The sequence below is a fragment of the Mastomys coucha genome, unplaced genomic scaffold (assembly GCF_008632895.1).
Source record: "Mastomys coucha isolate ucsf_1 unplaced genomic scaffold, UCSF_Mcou_1 pScaffold22, whole genome shotgun sequence".
Taxonomy (NCBI): domain Eukaryota; kingdom Metazoa; phylum Chordata; class Mammalia; order Rodentia; family Muridae; genus Mastomys; species Mastomys coucha.
In genome coordinates, this window is record NW_022196905.1 from 83,188,472 (window position 1) to 83,206,620 (window position 18,149).

At 41.0% G+C, this 18,149-nt stretch overlaps 1 protein-coding gene across 1 annotated transcript in view; it reads left to right on the top strand.

Annotated features, from left to right (window-relative positions):
* The window catches only part of Mthfd2l (methylenetetrahydrofolate dehydrogenase (NADP+ dependent) 2 like), a 107,991-nt gene that overhangs the window by 84,864 nt on the left and 4,978 nt on the right, over positions 1–18,149 (top strand). The gene's annotated exons all lie outside the window — the stretch shown is intronic.

The window sequence follows — 18,149 nt, forward strand, 5'->3', positions numbered from 1 at the left end:
GGGAGGCACTCATGTGTCACCTCATGCATGCGCATGGATGTCAGAGGATGGCTTGTGGGAGTTGGTTCACTTCTTCCACCATGTGGATATGGATCCCTGGGATCAGTGTTGGGCCACCAGCCTTAGTAACAAGCAGCTTTACCCATTTAGCCCTATTGTGGTTTTTATGACAGTCAGTTTACACTGTACTTGGACCTTTAGGCTCTGTGTTCAGCCATTCGCTCTTTTTAAACTGTTGTTATGAATGTCACACAAGTAATGTATTTATACCATTTTCACCCCTCTCTTTTACCCTCCAACTTCTTCTGTGGCCCCCTTTCAAGTTTGTAATCTGTTCTTCTGTAATTTTACTGTCATACATACATATACATATATATGTAATATATATACACATGTGCATATGTGTGTGTGCATGTGTGTGTATGTGTATGTAACCTATTGAACCATTTAGTGATGCTTCTAATGTAGATATGTTTAGGGATGACCGCTTAGGATTGGATTTTCTATCAGGGAGATGATCATTGTAGAATACTGATTCTCCCTCTCTGAGCACCCATTTATTTCCTGTAGCTCTTCACTGAGGGGTGAAGCCTTATGAAATTTTCCATATTCAAGTTGACATGCTGACTGGTATCATTATGCAGATCCTGTTTAGGCAATTTTGTGGTTGAGATTTCATGAGGACAAAGCATGAGATACAGGTACTCTGGCTTTTCCAGGCTTCCCAGCCCCTTTCCAAAGTCTTAGGTATAGGTGTTGTATTGTAGTTGTACCAGTAAGCAGAATATACTTAGGAATTCTATTGGTTTAGGAAAATGACAGTAGTCAGTTCTTTTCTAAGGTCTATGACATCTCAAGCCACATATAGGTGGCTAGACGTATAGTACCAGGCATGAACTCTATCCTGGTGAATAGACCCTAAATCCATATAGTTGTTGACTATCCCTAAGATATAAGTGCCACTACTGCGCTCTTCAGGTTATATAATTGCTAGACAGATAATCGTTGTGGTTCCAAGGCTTTACAGGTGGCCAGGACTTTTTTTTTCTCTCTCTCGATGTCTTGCATAGTACCTTTGGATACTATGAGATTTAGTCTTCACCAAAGAGGTTTGCACTTCCATTCCAGATGGATCCCTTCAAGTCCTGTGTCAAAAGTGTGTGGTGTCTTAAGCAATAGGTCCCACTTTCTTGTTCTAAGAGGCAGCCAAGGCTACTGGCAATGGCCCATATGCTTTTGGAGGCTTTTAGACTTCCCTGACCAACAATCCAAAGGGATGCTTCTCATGCCTAGTCGTGGAACTTTTGTTAGACATGCTGTCTGGGCTGGTTGTCATGACCAAAGTAGCAGGACTCTTTGGAGTTCTTATATAGATGTATTGTCACAAATTAAAAGAATAAACAATGTCATTTTAAAATTTGGATTTTGTTTTTTTCTCCTTTATATGCATGGGTATTTTGGCTGCATATATGTCTGTGCATCCCGTGCATGCTTAAAGCAGAGGTGGCTGGTCCCAGAGCATCCTGATCCCTGGGAGCTAGAGTTACGGACAGTTGTAAGTCACTAGGTGGATGCTAGAAATTGAACCTGGGTTTTCTGAAGGAATAACCAGGCTTTTCACAACAGAGCCAGGTGTCCAGCCCCTAAAAATTTATATTCTAAACTTTTATGTAGAACTTAGTCACTGGTGGATCATTTATACAATTTTTATATGATGTTTAACAAAATTTAAAGTGGAGACATTTGCAAGTGCCCTGGGGCACAGGCCTCGTATAGGTAAGGTTCTTGAGTGTAATAGGGACTAGATCCAGATTGAGCAGGTTATGCCTGATGATTATGGAAAGAAAAAAGACAGTCAGATGTATGCAATCATATGTTCTAGGTGGAGCAGTGAATGTGAGCAAGCACAGATGCACCTTGTGGAAGGATATCCAGCTACCACCAGGGGCTCCGGTTGCTAGGAGCCCCAGTATTGTTTAAGGTCTAGTAAGACAAAACTGATTCTCCACATCAACATGTCTGCATCTCTACATATGTATTGCTGGGTGAACATGTTGAAATGCTTATGAAAGGATATCTAGAATACCAGCCCAGGAACTAACCCTAGTATCAATAGAAAACAAGTTCCTGTACAGCAAAGGAAACAATCAGCACAGCAAATAGACAGCCCTCAGAATGGGAGAAAGACCTTTGCCACCTGCACTTCAGACAAAGGGCTAATAACCAACATATATAAAATATTGCAGAAATTAGTTACCAAGAGAGTAAAATCGCCAATTAACCAATAGGCAAGTGAACTAAATAGTTTCTAAAAAAGAAATGCGAATGGCCAATAACTTTTTAAAAGTGTTCAGTATCCTTAGCCATTAAGAAAATACATATAAAAATTATTGAAGTATCCATCAGGATTGCCATCGTCAACAAATCTGATAACGAATGTTGGAGAAGAGGTGGAGAGAAAGGAATCCTTATCCACTGCTGTTGAGTATGCAAAGTAATACAGCCATTGTGGAAATCAGTTCAGAGGTTTCTCAAGAAATTTAGAGTAGGACCCTCATATGACTCTGCTGGTTACTCCTAGGCACGGTGAGCCAGAGAAGCCCGCACCCTACCATGGAGATCCTTGTGCTCGTGTGTTTCTTGCTGCTTCATGTGTTTTAGCAAAGGACTGAATGAACCTAATTGCCCATAGTGAATGAATGGATAATTATTTGTATTATATATTCATATTCATGTATATATATATGAATAATAATCAAGTTTAAAGAAAAATGAAGTTAAAATATTTGCAAGAAAGTGGATGAACTGAGAATATTATGTGAGGCAACACAGTTTCAGAAATATTAACACACATTCTCCCTCATAGGCAGAATCTATCCAATAAGATACATAAACACATTTACACATGAGTATAACATACAATAAGGGGAGAGAAAGGCCTGATTGCAGGTGATGGGCATGATCTAAGACAGGATGCACAGTTGATTGTTCTACTTCTAACTCTACTTCAGCTCTTTTGTTCTGGGTGGTAAATAAGTTTATAGAGTTATTTGATATTGAAAGTGTAAAATGTAATGTGAAGCTCCACAGCTTCCATTCCAAGTGCCCACTCTAACTTTATAAAAGTTCATTAAGTTGTACAGATTTTAGGTATGGCTAATCTTGGCATGTAGTGCTTTCATTTACATACAGGATTTTATAATAAAGCTTATAAAAATTTAAAAAGGCAGAATTTCTGTACCACACCAACTCCAGACAGGTTTTGATAATGCACTGGAGTTCCTCAGCTCAAATGAGTCAAGGTGCGTTTGGTTTTAAACTTGGGTTTTCTATTTTTCTTATTCTCTTTCTGTTCCTTGACAACACATAGTAAGTCTGTGTTCATGGCAAACTCGCCTCACACCTAGGATGTCTACAGGGGACACTGGCTACAAGAGATAGCCGGATGAGGAGCAGAGGTGCCACAGTTCCCAGCCTCAACTTCTGACTTCTCTCCAGGACAGGCCTACCCAGTAAAATGCTTCCCCCAGGATGGGGGAAGATATTTTTTGTTCTCAGGACATGTACAGGCTTGTTTATTTTTAAATGAGTAAAGTTTTTGCTTAGGAAGATCATCTGAAAACATTTGAGAGCAAGCATTTGTGAGAGCTGTTTATGCTTTATTTGACTTGGCAGCATCCCTTTAATGAAGCTGCCATGCTATGTATTTAAGATGATGGCTTAAAGAAGGGCATCTTGAAAACAGATTCAAGAGGAAAGGCTGAGAACTGGTGAGGGTGTTTCAGGTACAGAGCGATCACCTACGAACTCTGCATCCTCTCTGTGTGCCAGCTCAGCAGTGGTTACAGCCATCTCCTCTGTCCCAGGACTGCTTCTGTAGCACAGTAAATCAGGAAAACACCACAGTATCATTTCACTTCAGACAATAAGATACTGTGGGTTTGGAGTCTTGCTCATTTGTTTTTATGAGATAGTGTCTTACTATGTAGCCTTGGCAGGTCTGGAACTCCTTAAATAGACCAGCCTGGCTTTAAACTCACAGTGATCTACCTGCCTCTGCTTCCCAAGTGATAAGCATGCATCACCATGTCTGGCTCAGTAAAATATTTTGAGAGAGGATATATGTTCACAAAATGGTTATATAATTTTCCTATTCTCTTATTTTCTGTGCCTGAGTTAAACTAAACTTTACTACACGTGTAAAGACAGAAGCTTCATAGCTGTGTAGCTCATCACAATCCACAGTTCCAAGCAACCACTGAAGTCTTAGAATGCATCCCTATAGACAATGGGGACTACTGTTTCTCATTGTCCCTTTCAGTTTTAGTGTCTTGGACATTTGGCAGAGTACTGCCAAGTAACATGAAAACACAGAAACGTTTGGAAGGAAGTAGGTTCAAAGATCAGAATATTCTGCTCCTATCATAAAATGCACACACAAGGTTTTTCTTATTGTCCTTTGCCACCCTGGTGGTTCACAGATCCGAAGTATCAAGGATGTGCTGGATTCCGTGAGGAAGACCTTGCTGGTGAGGTTGAGACTCAGCCACGCTGATGAGTAGGATTTGACATGTTGCTCTTCAGGTTTTTCATCAGGATGGAACTTGAAATAAGGGATGGTTCCCTCTGCCCCATTGAGAGGGAGGGACTTTACTATGGGACACACCATGATCTCACAGGTAGCATTTGGCTGCAAATTGCCACAGGGAAAGTGTGACTGCTTTGTAAGTACCTGTGAAAGTTTCCATGGCAACTTCTGCCAAGATGAACAAAGAAGATGTGGGTAGATTCAAATGGAGAAGAAAATTTTCCTAGCAGAGAAGTTTGGCTCATTAATGCATGGAAAGTAGGTTGCACTGGTAGGATTGATGTTTCAATGTAAATGAACCCAGTAGGGAAAGGGTGGGGTGTCCCCCAGTGTACCCAAGGTAGCAATGCTGTTTAAACTAAAGGAACTCCCAAGGACATATCATGACATCAAAGGAGCAAAGTGGAAACTGTAGAAGGAAGGAGAATTTGTTGAAGTATGGGATGGATGCTTTCTCCAAGTAGGAAGGCAAGTACCAGACTGTACTCCATAGACTTTTTGTAAAGTAATAAAATTTTGAATTTGGATGTTTCTGTTTTAAATGGATTTTAATAACTGTAAGCTTGACTATCATTTTCAATTCTATATACTTATCAATTATACTGTACTTTGATAAAATAATTTGCCTATTGAGTAAATCTAATCCCCTGCACTGGCTATTCAGGAGGCTTTACACGGCTTCAACAATCAGAGTGTGACACTCTTGCAGTATCTCCGCTGTTGTGGTATCTGAACACACCATAAAGCATCAAGATGTTAGAAGTTCTGTAGGTCAAATCCTATCCAATACATAAACACTGCTCATGGTTGTTCAGCTTGTTTGATTCCAGCATCTCACATTATTCACTACTGTCCATGTAGACTGCCCAGTGTTGGAGATGTTGTTTTCTTCGAACCTCTGTGAAGACCCTAGATTCGCAGTAGGCCTTTCCTGAAATGCCAAGAGTAAAAAGGAGCCTTAATATTAGCAGTACATTGAACTGGTGTTTCCCTTTGCCTTGATCCTTGATTATAAGACTCAAGAGAGATCATGGGTGCATTTAGTCTCTGACCAATATTTACTATCTCCCTCAACTTTCTGAGCATACCTCTATCATCCGTCTACTTTAAGGCAGTATTTATTATTTTTTAAGATTCATTTTTTACTGTTTTTAAGTATGATGTGCCTGTGTGAGGGGTATGCATATGTGAGCATAGATGCCTGAAAAGGCCAGAGATGTTGGGTCCTCTGGAGCTGGAGGTACAATTGGTGGGAGTCACTCAATATGGATGTTGGGAACTGAACTAGGATATTCTATAAGAGCACTACCTGATCTGAACTGCTGAGCCATCTCTCTAATCCCCAAGGCAGTATTTGAAAGCATCTATGTGACAGAACTCTTTTTATGTATAGAAATTTTTTCTCTATCAATAATCATGCAGTAAATATTTGAGAAATCTCAATCTCCTTCATAGATTACTGTTTTAGGATAATCATATTGACTTTCTTCTATAACTTCATTTAACTGTTTTCTGTTGAAGTTTTGAAGTCTATACCATACATTTATGACACAGCAGTCTATATTCCAAAGATACAAAAAGAAGAGACTATGGAGTATGGGCAGCGAGTCGCACTCTCTGAGTTACCAGCTAAAATGCAACCTCCAGCTCTAGATACTCATAATGATACTGCTTTTATTGCCACAGTTCACCAAATGGATTTGGTCAGCTAGTGTTGGCCGCCTGTGCCAACGTTAATAAAAGAAAGGGTTCTTCTGGTAATAGGAGTAAGAAATAGATAGGAAGAGATTGAAAGAGATAAGAAGAGATAGGCTAGCCACACTGTACCTTACCCACGTGGGAAAATAAAAATTAGACAACACGAGCTCTGGTCACTCAGTCATCTTGAATTTAATAATTATCCTTTGTTCTCCCAACAGATATAATACCTGGGCCAAAAACCCTTCCCCCAAAATACATCAGTGTAACAGTCCAATCAGTGAATTCCTTGTTACTCTGTGGGGGTTGAGCTTCTGAATGTAACTGGAACCAGGTTTCGCTCAACAGGTTGGTAGCTGCAGCCCTGGGGCCCAAGTGGTTGCTGTTTTACTGTCCGGGCTTTGGGGAAGGAGTCTATAAGCTAGTCATGGAATTAATGATGTCCCAGGCTGCTAACTCAGCCCTGTTCCTGTTGGTTACCTCTTTGGCCTCATCTCTACCTCAGACCCGACACACAGAGGCTTCTACAAACATTTGAAGCTTTAATGGCTTTGTTTCAGTTTTATGAAGCATTATTCCACAGGAGTTGAGATGAAACAGAAAGAACTGGAATGTCTACTCCATATTGCCTGCCCCTCCCTCCTCCCTCTCTTACAAACCTGACCACACCTCTCTACATGTTTACACTAAACAGAAATTATGTAGAGAAGGGCTGGTAACAAGGAAGGAGAGAGATGGAACACGAATGGCAATTTTTTTCTCTTTCACCAATTCTGCCAGGCAGGCTCTCTGCTGGCAGAACCAGGTGAGAGGGAGAGAACCTGGTCCAGCCTAGCCTCTCAGGGCTGAGCAGGATGGTGAGTGTTGTGGCTCGGATCTCCTACCTCCAGAGAATAACTACCCCAAGCTGGGAATCTGTCAAAGCAGGAACTCATTTTAATGTGTCAATCTTTTCTTTATAAAGGGTATAAAGAAAAAGAGGAGGTGAAGTTTTCTGCTGAGGTGAGATGATGTAGGGGAAGGGGAAAGTTGATGAAGGGTATGGGGTGACTGACGGAGCCAACAAAGTTACTCTACATCAGAAGGAGCTAGGCAAAGGCAGGCTTAAGCAGGTTGTGCTGAGTCACTCCAGTACGGAAGTGACTGAGACAGTTTACAAAACTCGACCCAGTCTCAGGTTTGTCCTCAAGGCCCAAACCAGGGCCAAATAGGGCCCAACATCTCCCCCTTTCATTTTTATAATGAGCAAGTTACATGGCTCCTGTCTTAGGTTGTCCCCCCACATGAAGATCTTACCTGTCTTTGGATACCATGTGTCACTCTGGCTCAGGGGGCATGCTCCACAACCTGTCTTAGGATATGTCTTAGCACATTTGAGATCTTATCCGTCATTGGTCAAATGGAGAGCCAAGGAGGGCCAATTATATGTTGACCTTGGCTTTTGGGAAGCGAGCCTTTGATAATGAGCCTGGACCTGATGAAGCCTGATTGCCTCTATATGCTGCTGGATGAATTGTGTATTAAGTAAACATGGCCCCACCATCAGAGGGAGAAGGAGAAGGATGAAGGGATCAAGAAGGGGAAGTAGGTAGCACAAGAAGCCATGGAGGCCAGTCCACAGTGGGTTGTCTTGAAACTCTCTCCTCCTTATCTCTAAGTCTTCTTGGATCATTGAATCCCCCCCATCAATCTTTTGCAGGATCTTCATTGTCATTGACAAGGGGATCTTTATTCTTTATCTTGATAAATCTGTGAAGGAAGCAGAAAGAGGGCTCTTAGGGCTGGAAATTTCCCTGGAGTGATTATTATTGTCATCCCCCTATTGGGGCAAGTATTTTATATCTTTGGTCGGTATCTAGATTGGTGTTTTCTCATTTTGAGAGAATACACAGCCAAACCCTCTTCCAGCTGTCAAGAGCAGGCCTGGCCCTCTCCAAGCTCTGGTCAGTGGGTCTCTCCACGTGACCCAAATTAAGCTTAGGAAACCAATGAAGATCAATGTTTTTGAAATGGGGACAGGTGTGGATCCTCTTTAGAAAAATTTATTATTGACCAGAAACAGGTGGGTAGTATCTCCTGAGCCAAATCCCCCCACCCCCACATAGGGCCACAGCACTGAAGGCAGCTGCTGAGGGGGAACATGGAAGGAGTCCGTTGGGGGGTCTGAGAAAGGTAGTCTTGAAGGCAGGGCCCCATTAGAGGACCAGGGGGTCTTGCTACAGGGAAAGGTAGCCTCAAAAGCAGGGCCCCACTGGAGGACCAGGGGACCCTGCTACAGGAATAGTTCCTTAAGGTCTTGGGCTTTCCAGGGATACCAAGCTGCTGGCCAGTTACTGCAAGGGTTAAAGGAACTGGGGGGGGTGATCCAGAAAAGTACTGGCCCATAATTTATGGGGGTACACTCACCCACAGACTGATTGGTCCATCAGCAAACTTCTGTCAGGATGGGGGGTGTCTCCTCACACAGGGCACCAATTCTGCCAGGCAGGCTCTCTGCCAGCAGAAACAGGCAAGAGAGAAAGAACCTGGTCCAGCTGAGCCTATCAGGGTTGAGTGGGATGGTGAGTGTCACAGCTCAGATCTCCTGCCTCTGGAGAATAACCACCCCAAGCCAGGAGTCTGTCAAAGCAGGTGGGTTCACTGTCAAAAATGAGGTTTTCTAAAGGTGTTGTTTCAAAGTTACAAGACAATAAAGAAAATAATTAGAAATGATGGTGATAACTATGAAAACTGTCTAACTTAAGTGTGCAGAGTAAAGAAGCCACATTATACTGAAAAGAAAATCTACCCCTCAAAATACCACTAGTACTTTTAAAATGTTAGTTTTATTTCTTCTTTGAAAATTTTGTACTTATATGTAGTATGTCTTAATCATATCCATATATGACTCCATCCAGATGTTTTATGTCTGCTTATGTTATAGTTTGGGGGAATATGGCTTACACAAGTAAACTGTGAGCAGTATTTTCCATATTAAAGCTCAAATGCACAGATAGAGTCAAAGACTATTTGTGGTTTGTTTTTCCCTTTCTTCTTAAACAATTTGGTGGTTCCCTCTTTTTTTCTCATAAAGATTATGCTTGAGTACAGCATAAACTATTACAACAAAGGTATATCTAAATACATGACTTCAAGTCACAGCCCTCTCCCACTGAAGCATGGAGCTAAGCTGGCAGTCAAGGCCATTGAGAGTTCCTCACTCAGGGATGCTGTTTTCATCCATCATGATGTCTGCAGCACTTCACTAGAGCTGCCAGAGCAAACTGCAACAAACAAGTTGCCTCACTTACAGATTACACAGATTAGCACCAGCAGATTACACACACTTCTAGAAGCATAATGCTCAGATGGAGGTGGCGTGAGGGTTTCTATTGTATCCTTTTTCTTTTGCAAGCAGGCATTCATCTTCTCTTTATTTGCTTAACAATGCCTTCCTTCTGGAAATGTCCATGTACACTAGTGATGACATCAGACCTTACATTAGATCTTACTGTAATGAACTCATGCAACATATTTTGTCTTCAAGGACCTTAGCCAGCCATATTCTCAGGTTCTTGGGTTAGCATCCAAGCAAACACATAGGGAGATCACAGTTCAGTACATCCCATCTTTGCAAGCATGCAGTCTTTGCATCCTCATTAGTGTGCTCTTTCATGGTAAAGGGAGGACAGTGTGTGCAACAAAGCCCTTTCACCTTTGAGACACTGAACTGAAAGTTTCCTTGTCATTTCCACTATATCTGGACATAGACATGTGTGGAGATAGATGGAATGTGGAATCCATAATTTCTACAGGTGTGGCCCTATTTGAGTGAATAGACATCTATCTTAAACCTAAGAATGTGCATATCCTATTCATCCTTGGGAGTCTCCATTAGATCCATTCAGTTTTCAATTGTTTATTGAGTATATGGTAGGAATCCATCCCATGAGATACAATTGTGTTCTAAATGGACAACATTTATCCACAATAATAAGCAAATAAATACATTTTATGGTATATGAAATAGTGTTTAGTGTTACAGAATAAGTTGGACTGGAGAGCTGTCTTAGCAGTTAAGAATACTGGCTGTTACTACAGACAAATGGATTTGATTACCAGCACACACATGACAGCTTGCAACAATTTGTAACTCCAGCTTTTGGGTATCCAACACTCTTTTCTGGACTCTGAAGGTACTGTCCATTTGGTTTATAGCTGTGTCCTATAGGAAAGCACACACAAGCACACACAAGCACACACAGATACACACACACACATACACACACACACACATGCAGACACACACAATGAACACAAGCTCATGAGAAGAAGCTATGTCTGCAGAGACTGATTGACTGATTAGTACTGATCAGCACAGTGAAGAGATGGTACTGTTGCAGTTCCAGATGCTAATTACCTCATCAGGGGCTAGCTCCAGGCCTGTGAGATAGCCAATCCTTGCCCAGCCCTGCAAAATGGTGGAAAACACCAGGTGGTCATAAGGGAGGATCATTCCAGGCACCTAGAGGGATCACTGTGAAGATCTTTAGGAGACTATATTTGGCAGTTTTATGTAGCAGGATTTTCCCTGTTCAATTGCTTTAATTATTAATACAACAAGAAGCCTGTGATTAGACAGGGAAAAGGGAGGCAGAGCAAAGAGTTGCTGAGATGAGGATGGAAGAGGCAGGTAGGGAGAAGAAGGAAGGATGGAACAAGAGGAAGATGATCCAGATTCTGCGTGGCCTTAAATAGCCACAGGTAGCTATGTATCATATAGGAATAAAATAACTTGGATAACTTGTCTAATCTAGGTGAGCAGCTTGTATCATTATCAATTGGCTCTGAAATTATTGTGTGGGCATTTTGCGATTGAGAATTTATGATATATAAATCTGATTGATTAATTATAAGCTTCAAGAGTTTTGATTTTACTGGGTTAATCAGTATTGTGACATCTAACTTCGAGGTGGGCGGTCATTGTATGGTGCTGGAGTGGGCAACGACCCATCAAGGGAACTCAGGAACTCTGAACCAGAGAATCTGCCAAGATGAGAACACCTCACTAGAGCCATGTCAGTGCCCAGTGTAGTGCGGGAACTTATTGATGTTTTTTTAATATTTCCCACAACAGTTTTATTTTTATTTTTGTTTTCTGATTTTTTTTTGAGATAGAGACTTTCTGTGTCCAGCCTAGACATAAGGAAGCTATGTTCCCAATGCTGGCCTTGAGCTCATGACTCTTCTGCCTCAATATCCCTAGTAATGGAACTAGTACTGAAAATTCCCCAGTACCTAGTGTGTGCCATCAAGTTTTGCTTTGTGTGATAGTTTTGATGAGTTACAAGTGGCCCGTTAAAACCAGGTACAGTAAATAAAGGGAAATATATTATGGGAAACCCCAAAAGAAAAGGTAGCAGGGGTTGTATATCACATTGGCCCTCAAAGACTGCAGGAAGGCATTTGGATTTTACTATTTAAGGAACAGCTAGCAAAGACATGGCATTTGACTTATTTTTAACAGGATTGCTGGGTAGATTGTTGGGAGTAAGGGTGTTAAGAGTAACCTGTTAAGAGGCTATTGCAATTATCCAAGTAAGAAATGATGGGGTGTGAACAAGGGTAGTAATGGGTTTAAGTATTATGAGGTGGTTAGATGGTAGATATAATTTAAAAGGTGAGTTGGAATGATTGGTCAAATGAATAGGTGTGGAAAGGAATAGAAAGAATCGTGTTTGACTTTAAGGATCCTGGAATGAGTGTGAGTGGAGATTCCAGCTCCATAATCCTCTTGAAACATTTGTTACCAGACCAGAGAATTTGACCCAGGATGTATAGCTGGTGTGGAGTGTAAGCAAGAGAAGAGGTGGGGCTGACTCAGGATGTATGTGTGTGGGAAGCAGCTATGGGAAGGAGGAAAGCTTTTCCAAGTGAAAGTGACAGGAGACACAGCAAACAATCTGGTCAAAGTTGTTCCTCGGAATTTAAATCTAAGACTTCACAGGGCAGGGAAGGCATTTAGTTTTCCTCTAAGAAGCTGCTGGACATAGTGCCAAAACCTTCCTTGAGTCTCTTTCCTTTTTGAAAGCTCTGCATTTGATACCTCAGAGTAACCTTCTGCTCCATACTCTTTTTATATCGCATCTGACTTTTCATAGGTGATTACACTTTGGAGTCACACTGACTTGGGTTTGAATCCTGGCTCTATTGCTTGAAACAATTATGATCTTAGGTAAATCGCTTTACCCCTGAGACTTGATTTTATCATCGAAAAACAGTGGTAATAATGCCTATCTTAGAAAGTTGTCACAAAGTTTAAATGCAATAATCACCATCCACGAGCTAATTAATGCATGTGAATTGCTGAGCACACTGCTGGCAGCAAGCTGTGTACCTGTGTGCATGGCTTACCTTTTCCTTTCCACTGCACTGCTGATCTAGAAGGCTGTAACTTTACACCTCAACTTTACCGTGGAGTTCTCCACTGATTTGCTGTCATTGAGTGTTTTTTTTGGTTTAGTTTGCTCTTCATCTGACTGTGAAAGAAAGCAATCTGCATGACTTCGTGCTCATTCTTATCTTCCTCAGGCTTCTTTAGCGTGCTTAGCTAACAATATCTTTTATACTATCTTGCATTTCAGTTAGTTGGCCCCAATTAAACCACTCCTTCTTAGTGTGAACTTCTCCTTCTGTATTCTTTTGCATCTCTCCCCATACCAAGTTTTACCCTTATTATTCATGTTCTTGCACCTCAACCAACAAAACCTTGAGCATCAGAAGGACCTGGAATAAGGGTGATAGTACAGACTCAAGACTCTTGGTTCACTTCAAGAACCATTTTTTATTTTTCCCACTGAATTTATATATTGTTTAGATAGGACTAGAGAGGGCATTGCAAGCAGAGCTTGACAAACAGTGTTTTTGATCCCTTATCTGAGTTCTTCTGTACTTCTTTGCCCTTGTCACTTTTCTTGGGCCTGGAGGACAGTCCTCCTAAGCTTTATAGTCCTTCTAGGCTGTATTTTATGTGTGGAGACTTGTGAAGTCACACTATTGCATCTAAATCAAGAGTTGTGTTTGAGAAAGGAATTACAGACCATGTCCCATTCTCATTTTGTAGCAACATGGTGACATGAAAAATCAGCTTTTTCTTGGGATATCAATCATCTCTGGCTTCTTTGGATTTAGAGGCAGCCCATTAGAAACAATAAAAGAGTAGTAGCAGCTAATATTAAATTTATCAGGATTATAGATGCTTGATCATGTAAAATATTAAAAAGATTGAGATGTAATGTACTTTACAATTCATCTGTAAACTGGTGGTCACAGGTTTTTGACAAATGGGACTATTTCAATGAATATATGTCTTGATGTAACTGTCCAAGGTCAATAGAAGAGTTGTTTTGAGACCATACTCCATCTAGATAGTTTTTAACTAAATCCCTTGGATATTTATATAGGACTATCAGGCAAAACAAAGCTACAAATATAAGCGGATTGTAATGTCAATTAATAATCAAGATTTAATAGCTTCAATTTGTTGCCCAAGCTAGTCAATGATATTATTATGGGCATCCAGCCTTCCTGAAAAAAATATCTACGTATAATTTTTCTTGGGTTCTTTCTATCCTTGAAACATTTTTAGCTTTCCCATTGGTAAACTTAGCCATTTGTATGCCTACCATAGTAGCAGTCATAATTCCAATAAGTGCTAAGATGTCAGCATTTACCAACCCTATAAAAATTATTTCTAATTTTTAACACCATCAATAATTTTTCCAAAGTAGCTTTTATGTTTTATAAAGACAATTTTTCTTTTAGTTTTACAGGAATGCATGTAAAAAAGGGTGGTTTTTAATATCATAAAAGTAGAGTGAATGTATTAATAATACATTGAATAACTTGACAAGAAGTCCATAAAATATGGTACAGGTATTGGTGCAATGAAAAGAATCTTGGTAGCTGGGGTGAGAATTAAAAGTAACATACAGTTTACATGTGGTTGAAATTTAGGAAAGTGTCCCTATTTCATTACCAGTTCTTGTCTTCTAGTGTCAGTTAATGGTACAGCTTTACTAGTCCTGTTGGGATGCAGAAAAAACCTGTAGGAGAAACCATAGATGTGGTCCTTGGCTCCAAATTATGAAGGGAACATAGGTTGAGTCCATAAGAAATTTTACATAAAATCACGAATTTAGATAAAGAAATAATAAAAAGCAATTTTAAAGTCAGTAACAATAACATGGTAGTTTTGAATTCTTTTTCCCACTGGAGCCTATTTGTGAATTTACTTATCCTGGTAGGAATCTTATTAGCTCTAGAAAAAGGCAAGGCCTGATTTCTACATTTGAAACACCTAGAGGCCTTGTCAGGATTTCTATTTTTCTAAGTCAGTAAAAGGCTATCTGATTTTTATCTGTCTTTTATAACAGCTTCTGTAAAAGATAAGAGAGTCCAAAAAGGTCTTTATATATTTTTGCTTGTTAGTGGAAAAAGTCCCCTGAGTGTCTTTTAAGATGAGGGACTTTAGTTTGTTTGTTTGCTTACTTGCTTTGAGCCTGGTGGCAGAGTCAGTGAGCCTGTTGGTTTATTTATTAAGCAGTTGAGAGGTGGCAGGTAATTGATCCTTAGCTGGATCATGAAAAGCAGTCTGTGTTCTGGTTGAGCAAGGCTTACTCTAGAGAGGGAATAGAGAATTCTACAAGGGAGGGAGTAGTAAGCTATGCCCCTAGACATAGACTCTGATACCAGGAGCCCTCAACTCCATTATCATGTGGCTAGACAATGCCTCAAGCTCCTAGAATTCTGGCTGGACTCTACCCTCAGTCATCTGACCACAGCCAGGTATGCTCTGCTCCACAGTTACCTGGGAACAGAAAGGTAGCCCACAGCCCAATATAAAAGGAGCTTCTTGACCCCCCCCCTCTCTCTCAACCTTTTAGTTTCTTGCTTTTACTCTCACCTCTTGTTCCCTCTCTCCCCATTCCCCTCTCTCCACGTAGCTATGGCCAGCCTCTACTTTTCTATCTTCTCTCTCTTTGTCTCTCCTTTCTAAAATAAACGCCTTTAAACCATGGATTGCCTCTGTTCATCTAGACTCGCTGTGCTGAAGAAATGGATTAGGCCTTCCTCTAAAGAGCTACTTCTAATCTCCTACAGGAAAGTCTCCCAGCTCTAGCCTTGAGTGGGAATCAACACCAGACCCCTTCCCCTCCCTACCCCTTTTCTGCCTTCAGCCCCAGGGGTGAACTGTGATGTTCTGGGGCCCCCAGTTCGTTCTCAGCTCTTCCGCAGCGTTCAGCGACATCCTGTGATGCCCAGGAGCTAGAACCTGTTGTCCTTGGCCTCCATGAGGCCGAGCAACCCCCAGGGCTGTCCCTTTTCCACTCCCCAAGGACTGGGATAGTGGCTCAGGACAGCCAGACACCCACCTGGACAGTGTGGAGAGTGCGGGCAGTCTCCCGAGTCCACCTGGCTAGAGTACCAGAGCTCTGGCAGGACACGGGTTTACCTGCCCTCCCCACTTTATTTCCCCACCGCCCAGTGGTGGGGCCCAATACTTAGCTTTGAGATATATTGTGTTTAAGAGACTGAAGTAATCAAACTTTTAAAAAAGGTTTTGATATTGGTATCATCAGCCACAAGCCCATCATTTGGATCTAGTTATTACATAGCTAGAAATTGTTTAAGGCAAAAGCAGACTGTTTAGATATGGATGGACTAGCTGGGCAGCCTCATCTGAAGAACAAAGAGGCTCCATAGGGGTTATATACATATGTGGTGTCCAGATTTTACTCCAGTGACTGGATTCTCAGATGGATTATTTGTATTAGTTGAGTTTGTGTCATGTGAGGCTCATTCTGAATATGGGGCATATAGCCATGCAAACAGTAAATAAGCCTCTAAAATTTATATTTTTGGGGTATGTCAAAATTTATTTCAAATAAAGTCGTTTGGTGTCTTAGTCCTAAATGTGCCTTCCACCATATGGAGTGGTAAGAGAATGTTCCCAGTTTCTAAGGATATACACTGTTCTTCAGCTATATCCCATGTCCAACTCTGTCTCAGTGTTGTTCATTTAAGTTGATGGTATGGTTGATCAGTCTGATTGAAATGTCAGCCTTTTGGGGTATGTGATTATCATCTCACTCCACAGTCTAGCTTTACTATATGGGAACAGTAATCCAGAGCAGTCAGTCTCCATAAGTTGAGAAACTGGTAGAGGCTGCAAAAGCAGTTCTTTGGGAAAGCTTGTGCTCATAGTACCCACACAAGCCACTTCTAAGAACAGGCAGAAGCATGGAGGTCACCATGAGATCTCGGGGGCAGCCACCTTCACTGTTGTTCACAGAGAACAAGGTAGTTATTATGAAGTATGGGTCTTTGAAATGAAGTGAATCTCTAAACACTTCTTAGTAGGGTGTACTTGACATGGAATGGCTCTATTTTTGTAGAAAAAAGTTAAGGTTGAAGCATGAAACTACATCCATGGGAACAAAGGGAATGTCTGACGCCTTTGTAAAGTTTTCTTATACCATGATGAGATTGTTTTTGCACTTGTTTCTCAGCATCCTAAGATACAGTTACCAAGGAGAAAGACATTTATCTCCTATTTTAGATTGACTATGGTAAACTACTGATATCAAGGACCTGCCAAGAGATATGGAGGACTTTCCAACATTGTGGGTAGTTTCTCAGGTCACCACTGATGGCAGTCAGTGTTCAGTGCCTAGGGAAAGGGGGAGGGTAAGAGAAGGCAGGAGAAAGGATTGTAAAAAAAATAGCACAATATTATCATGATGTTTATAAAAAGACAGCATGAAAGGTGAAAGATATTGTTAATTTGTTTCCAATCTGTCAATAGAAATATCATAGCAGTATTTAACAACTTGTCAACCAGAATAAAAATGCAGTGACAACTGACATCATCCATGGCCAGAAAAGATGCTTCATTGTGATGAGCAAGTTCACAGAGAGTAACTTTTGACTTATCCAGGCAACTGGATTGTTATATGGCTCCATTCAATGTTTTCTAAGTGGTATGGCTGACATTGTTTTAGGCGTTCATATCTATGAAACGGCTATTCAGGTATATAAAGATTTGACTTAAGGTAAAGAGGGATGGAGGAGAGAGAGAGAAAGAGAGAGAGAGAGGGAGACAGAGACAGAGAGAGACAGAGAGACAGAGACAGAAAGAGAGAGAGAGGAAGACACACAGACTGAATAAATACATCATTTGATCAATTGATAAAATATATTTTTTAAAAAAGGAGCAGCAACCCAGATAAGGTTGGTACATTACCTTGGTTGTGCCTGATCCTGTTGCCATGGAAAGTTCAATGATGGGCCACATGCTAAAGAGCCCTTTGCTCTCTGGCTCAACATGCACTTAAGCATCCCTTTATAACACCCGTATGAGAAAGTGGAGTGTTTTTGTTTTACCTCCTGAGTCATACGATTTCTCCAGTCCTATGCCATTCAGGTTTTTCTGGTTGTTACTCCTGTCCTTCATTTTCCTAAAGCTTGTCTCCCCTTCATTATAGTGGATATGTCTGAGAGGCCATGCCTAAGTAGTTTGCATTTAGAGGCATGGGAAACTCCTCCAACCATTTAATTTAGACAATTACATATGTATACTAGGAGGCTGAAATTCTCATGTGAGAAGTAGGACCTTTTCTGTGTCTCCCCTCTTAAAGTGAAGTTGCTTCTCAAAGTTTGCTGTTGCATGGTTAGAAATCCAACAGGGGCCACAGAGTGATTCTTTAAAGATGACCCACAGACATCCTGGAAAGACAAACAACACCAGAGAAAGTCACAGCGTTAGTTTCTGTTGCTCCACCCAAACACAGATTGTTAGAAGCACAAGTAAGTTTTCTTCTTT